The following is a 7,042-nucleotide window of genomic DNA, read 5'->3' as shown; positions in this document are numbered from 1 at the left end:
CTTTGTTTTGGATTTTTGACAGTTTATCATGTGTCTCAGTATGGTCTTTTCTTAGATTATCCTAATTGCAATCTGTTGAACTTCTTGAGTTCAGATGTCTATTTTCTTCCTCAGATTTGGGAAGCCTTTAGCCATGATTTTTCTTATATATAGTCTCCCAATCTCACTTAGGTGTTCTTCTGACTTGAAAATTTCAAATAATCTATTTTTGAATTTTAAGAATCTTGTAATTTTTTTTCCTTTCCTTTTTTAATTTTTTTTCTTTTTTTGCTTCATTAAGTCTGCTGTTTAACTTGTCTAGGAGAATTTTCAATTCAGTTACTGCATTCTTCTGTTTCAAAATTTCTCTTTGTTCTATCTATTTGTTGATATTCTCATCTTTTTATGCATGTTTTCCTGATTTTAGTCATTTATCTGTTTTTTGTGTGTGTTTTTATATTTTTAATCTCTGAGCTTCAAGACAATTATTCAGAATGCTCTGTCTGGTAATTCATACATCTTTTTTTATATAATTTGTTTCTGGAAGTTTGTTCTATTGATTATGTCATGTTTTTCTATTTCTTCATTTATATTGTTTGTTTATTTATTTATTTATTTATTTATTTATTTATTTATTTATTTATTTATTGTGAAGATTTGGACATTTAAAAAACTACCTAACTCTCCTAGTCTTTACAGACTAGCTTTATACATGGAAAAGTCTTCACCAGCTAGCACAGGTAGAGATTTTAGGGGCCTCTAAAAGCTTTTCTTGGAATGTATCCTCTTTGGGTTTTGTGGTTGTAATTTCCTAGTTATGGATTAGCCACTTTCTTTACCAGTAGCTCATAATGTCTTTCTCCCTCTGGTGTTTTTCTGTAGTACTGCTGTTATCTGGTGCTTCCACAAAATGATTGACTCTCTTTTTCTCAGAGCTGCTCAGGTCTGCAAAATATTCCACTTCATCAGCTCTCCCTGTGAGGTGGGACAGAAACCAGTTACTCAGGCAGCCTTTCAGAAATCCAGAATGTTAGACATTTCTTTTACTTCTGTCTTTTCCTCCCAAGGGAAAATTTCAACTTGAGTATTTTCTCTCAGTCAACCTGAGCTGTGCTAGCTTGGGGGTGGGTGATTTCAGGTAGAACAAAAAGGCTTTTCTTACCTGTTGCAAAGTGGCTTTTCTTAGCTTTGTGCTCCCTGGGGTTACTGTGACTTCTTCAGAGGTTTCTAGAGTTCTTATATGGGTATTTTCCTCTGTTGTAGTGTTGTTAAGTTGGTGTGTCTCTATAGGGAATCAGGGCAAAGTGTCTGTCATCCTGCTGACTTCACACTCCTCTCCCATAACATTTTTGATATCACAACAGGATTGTCTTGTTTTAAAACACAAAATCCGTAGGATCAAAAATAGTCCTCTGGGCTCATATATCTAGTAAATATATTGTTAAGGATTTGTCTTAAATATAACAAACTGTTTAAATGCAAAGATACAGATGGAAACTTGGGTTCTTCTCTGTGAGCAAGCAAACCTTAGCCAATCATTAAAAATCTTGATATAATGAGTAACTACTGTTCTTAAATCATTTGATTCTAGCAAGAAAAATCAAGGATGATTTAATAAAAGACTCATTATTGACTAATAATTAGGCCTGTAAGAAAGCATGATTTGGAAATCTTCCAGGTGACTTCTAAATGGCTTATAAGAGAGAGATGACTTTTGCAAAACTTATTTATTAAATATAGTCTATATAAGTCTTGCTCTGTCCTAAGTTATATATGAAGAGAATGTTCTGGATGTATTGGAAAAATAGCACATGTGTAGTAGATGCAGATTTGCATGTTGGTGTTGTGGCAGTAGCCATGAGGAGTCTGATCACCAACATAGCTAAAACTGTGAAGATAAACAATGGAGATATAGTAATAATAATAGGAAAGTTATAACAGTGGGAAGATCTCACTATGGTAGTTGATATTTAAATTCTAAACTCAACATTACTTTCCAATTTGCCTTCCCTTTGTGTCTCTTCAACTTCTTAGGTATGCTAAGATAATATTTAGATCCCTGCTCTAAGAAGAACAGGTTTGACTCCTCTTGTACTGACTATGCTGTACCCCAGGGTTATGCTGTGTTTAAAGAAGTATTTTCAATAGATTTAGCAGTTTCAACTGAGGGTAGATTAATGGCCGCTGGATACCCTGTCACCTTTTATATTCTGCTTACCCTTTTGGTCTTTATTGTGTTTTAATCAGGAGCCATCATGGGAATATTATGAACAGAGGTTAGAATTCTATGTAAAATAATGAGATAGGAAATGAGAGGGATAGAGACTGATAAAAATAAAGACTTGAAAAATGGTAAAATTCAATTTAATTACATTAAAATGAAAGTACCTGGATATTCATTCTTCTAAAAATCAACTGGCTTTTTCACACCCAGTCATGTGAGCCAAATGCCAAGTTAATTATAGTTTTACTAATTTGTCATCACACTATTAAAAGGCCATATGGGGCAATGGCCTTTGAAATTATGCTAATAGAAAAATATTTCTTTATACAGAAAATAGCTGAGAAAGAGCCTCCTTATCTATGTTGATTCCATATAAACTCTTCACTTTAGTTTAAATACATGCACAGGAAGAATTAAATTTCTTCTCACCTTATTCCATCCCCCAATTATTGTCTCATAATATATATTTTATGCTCATGCATCCAGTTATTATTAGTAGGATGTAAGAAGTCACTTTTATTACAATTTCAAAGATTAACGCTTTACCAGAAGGCTATGGATATTAACACTCCTGGAGTAGGACCCAAGTGAATTGAATAAAGAATAAACCAATGCTGGCCTTGACCAGTTAGCTCCATCAGTTAGAGCGTTGTCCTGAAACACCAAGTTTGCAGGTTCGATCCCCAGTCAGGGCATATATAGAAAGCAATCAATGAGTGTACAACTAAGTGGAGCAACAAATGAATGCTTTCCTTTTTCTTTTTTTCTCTTTCACTCCCCCCTACCTCCCTTCCTCTCTTAGTCTCTCTAACATCAATCAATAAATAAGAATAAACAAATGCTAAAAGATTTGTAATCTGTAAATGTTTGGGTTTTAGGCTTAGCTCTGCCACTTATTATTGACTATGTGACTTCTGGTAAATTTGTTAAAATGTCTGTGACTTTATAAATTTAAAGTATCGGCATATTTTAATGACATAATTATAAATTTCAGTGTAGAAAAATATAATGTAAGTAACACTAACTCCCTTTACCCAGAGGCAAGAACTATTAATAACATGGTATATTTTCTTCTAATCTTAACATATAAGCACACACAAATACATACAGACACATGCATACAATAGAATCATGATGGATCTAATCTTTTATAATCACCTTTTTTCTCTTAACATCACATCAGGAATATCTTGCTTTGGTTCCATATACATAATCACCATCATCATTTAATGTATACAAAGCATTTCCTTTTGAAAATTTATTTTTATAATTTATTTAGGCAAGTCTTATTTATATTATATATTTAGCTTATTTCTTGCATTTTGCTGTGTTACACAGTTTTAATGAATGCTTTCAGGCATACTTTGACAATTTATCTCCATATGATAAAGTCCTAGAATTAAAAATGCTGTGTTAGGGAACTTTCCAGAACGCTCAGAGAGAGGCGGGGGGAGCGGCAGCTTTCGGAGCTGCGCGCAGTAACGCGCTCTTTCCGCTTCTCAAACCGGCCTCGGCCTCGGCCTGCTTGCCGCCTGTCAAAAATGGTCAAAGAAACCACTTACTATGATGTTTTGGGGGTCAAACCCAATGCCACCCAGGAAGAATTGAAAAAAGCTTACAGGAAGCTCGCCTTGAAGTACCACCCTGATAAGAATCCAAATGAAGGAGAGAAGTTTAAGCAGATTTCTCAAGCTTATGAAGTGCTCTCTGATGCAAAGAAAAGGGAATTATATGACAAAGGAGGAGAACAAGCAATTAAAGAAGGTGGAGCAGGTGGCGGTTTTGGCTCCCCCATGGAAATCTTTGATATGTTTTTCGGAGGAGGAGGAAGGATGCAGAGAGAAAGGAGAGGTAAAAATGTTGTGCATCAGCTCTCAGTAACCTTAGAAGATTTATATAATGGTGCAAAAAGAAAACTAGCTCTACAAAAGAATGTGATTTGTGACAAATGTGAAGGCCGAGGTGGTAAGAAAGGAGCAGTAGAGTGCTGTCCCAATTGTCGAGGTACTGGGATGCAAATAAGAATTCATCAGATAGGCCCTGGAATGGTTCAGCAAATTCAGTCTGTGTGCATGGAGTGCCAGGGCCATGGGGAACGGATCAGTCCTAAAGATAGATGTAAAAGCTGCAATGGAAGAAAGATAGTTCGAGAGAAGAAGATTCTAGAAGTTCATATTGACAAAGGCATGAAAGATGGCCTGAAGATAACATTCCATGGTGAAGGAGACCAAGAACCAGGACTGGAGCCAGGAGATATTATCATTGTTTTAGATCAAAAGGACCATGCTGTTTTCACTCGACTACGAGGGGAAGACCTTTTCATGTGTATGGACATACAGCTGGTTGAAGCACTGTGTGGCTTCCAAAAGCCAATAACAACTCTTGACAACCGAACCATAGTCATCACCTCTCATCCAGGTCAGATTGTCAAGCATGGAGATATCAAGTGTGTGCTAAATGAAGGCATGCCAATTTATTGTAGACCATATGAAAAGGGTCGCTTAATCATCGAATTTAAGGTAAACTTTCCTGAGAATGGCTTTCTCTCTCCTGATAAACTTTCTTTGCTGGAAAAACTCCTACCTGAAAGGAAGGAAGTAGAAGAGACTGATGAAATGGACCAGGTAGAATTGGTGGACTTTGATCCAAATCAGGAAAGACGGCGCCATTACAATGGAGAAGCATATGAGGATGATGAGCATCATCCTAGGGGTGGTGTTCAGTGTCAGACCTCTTAATGGGGCCAGTGAGTAACACTGACTGCTGCCCTTTTACATACTGTAGTGAATGAGTGAAGGACTATAATCATAATATGCTCACTACTTGTTATTGTTTTTGTTTTAATATTCAACTATAGTAGTGTTTTAAAAGTTAAATGAAGAATAAACTCAAATATAAAAGCTCTGAGTTTGCCCTGTATGTATGATGACTTGTGTGCAAGATAAGTATAAAACCTGTAAAAACTACTTTAAAAAGTTTTCCCCTAGCATTTGTTAGGCCATACTTTGTGATTAATTTCATCTATGTACATGGAATAGCTTAGACTGAAATGCCAGGTATATGTATTGACTTTGGTGTATGACCCTTAATTGTTAAGTCATGAAGTTAAAATTCTGTATTTAACTGGCAGTCAGACAGCCTAATTTGTAGAGAAGTGTTTTTATAGTTGTATTAAGTGGGATTCATTGTGATGGCTCTGCATTTATTCTGTTGACTCAACTGTTACTTGAAGATGGCATGCCATATAATTTAACTTGTATCAGTGATAGAATTGATACCTTTCAAAGGAAGGTGTTTATCATAGCTGCTTCTTAAGTGCTTGCACTTGTAGAACTGCATCCACTTCTGCGGTGCCATCTTTCTTTAAAATACATTATCAGTCCTCAGTTATGTTATGTTTTCTTTCTTTTTGGACCATAAGCCTTAGAGTAGTGACTTGGGGAGAAGGCTAATTTAGAAGTTGAGTGATGAAACCTTTACATGGAGAAGTAATTTGCATGTGTGAGATAGGAAGGTATTTTTTAGGTATGTTACAGGCTTACTTTAAACCGTTTAAGTTATGCTCCAAAGTAACTGTAATTTAATGTTGGTAGTATAGAAAATTATGAATAGTTTTAATTGTATGTTTAAAAGTCATGTTCACAAGCTTAAATCTGGATATCAGAATTTAAGCAATTATTGCAATGTATGGATGTCTCCTTAATATACTAATTACAAAGCAAAAAAAAAATGCTGTGTTAAATGGTATTTACATATGTATATAAACGTGCCACTAATTGCCAACAATGAAAAGAAAACTGGGTAAAAAAGACACCAACCATCATGAAAGAAGATATACTGTGGCAAATAAATATATAAAAATAATAATTGAGGAAATGCAAGTGAAAACGTGTGGACAAGTTCTGCCATGGGTGAGGACGATGGAGACGCAAAGACCCAACTCTGGGGACCAGGTTCAGTGACGCAGATCCACTTTATTCAGGAAGTAAGCTAGCTTATATACACAGGTTCAGCCTATAGGGTGTTACAGCGTATCCTTCAAAGCCAATGGCTAAAAAGGTCAGGGAGCTGCCTGGTTAGCGCTGAGTCACTTCCTTATAGTGGGCGAGCTCTCTCCTCGGTATGCCCAGGAGGCTTCTGGGAACTGGAGTATTCTCACAGCATTACATCAGCCACAGCTGCTAGGAATGCGCTCTGCGCTCCACTCACATCTCCCCCTTCTCTGTTAATTAAGGCCAATTGGACTTGATGAATGACAGCTTGCTGTTGTTGTAGCTTCTGAATGCTACGCATTATGCAACGGAACCCTAGTAGAACTAAAACAACTATAATACCTATTATACTATATGCTAATAGACTGGTTGGATTAAACAATGAGGCAAGCTTCTGTAATGTTTGACTAGTTAGGAAATAGAAGGGGGGTCTTAAACAGGGGATTTCTCCTAGGGGTTGGGATGTCATTTCCCTGCCATTGTGTTACAGAGACTTTCTAGGTGCCATTAAACACAGTTCCATTTTGATTGTAAAAAATGGACATAGGTTCATGCATGCCCCCTTCCCACAAAGGTCTCAGCATCCAAACACAGAACAGATGGCTTGCCATGGGCTGCGTACTGCATATGGTTGCAAGGCACATTATACAAATTACTACAACATGACAAATCATACAATTTCAACAATTACAAAGGTACATTTCACCAGTCTCTGAGCACTTTGCCAAAAGCACAAAATGTACTCGGACTTCTTTCTAGCCATGGGAAAAGCTTCCCAGGGCAGGGGAAGGGCCTCTAGCGAAGCCGCTCCCCACTCCCATCAGGGTATTTCACATTGTCCAAAATC

General features: G+C 36.6%; 1 pseudogene; it reads left to right on the top strand.

Annotated features, from left to right (window-relative positions):
• Positions 1 to 3,638: 3,638 nt before the first annotated feature.
• Positions 3,639 to 5,107, top strand: LOC136379857 (dnaJ homolog subfamily A member 1 pseudogene; annotated as a pseudogene).
• Positions 5,108 to 7,042: the final 1,935 nt, after the last annotated feature.

Source organism: Saccopteryx leptura, chromosome 8 (genome assembly GCF_036850995.1).
Source record: "Saccopteryx leptura isolate mSacLep1 chromosome 8, mSacLep1_pri_phased_curated, whole genome shotgun sequence".
Taxonomy (NCBI): domain Eukaryota; kingdom Metazoa; phylum Chordata; class Mammalia; order Chiroptera; family Emballonuridae; genus Saccopteryx; species Saccopteryx leptura.
This window is presented reverse-complemented; position numbering and strand designations above follow the sequence as displayed.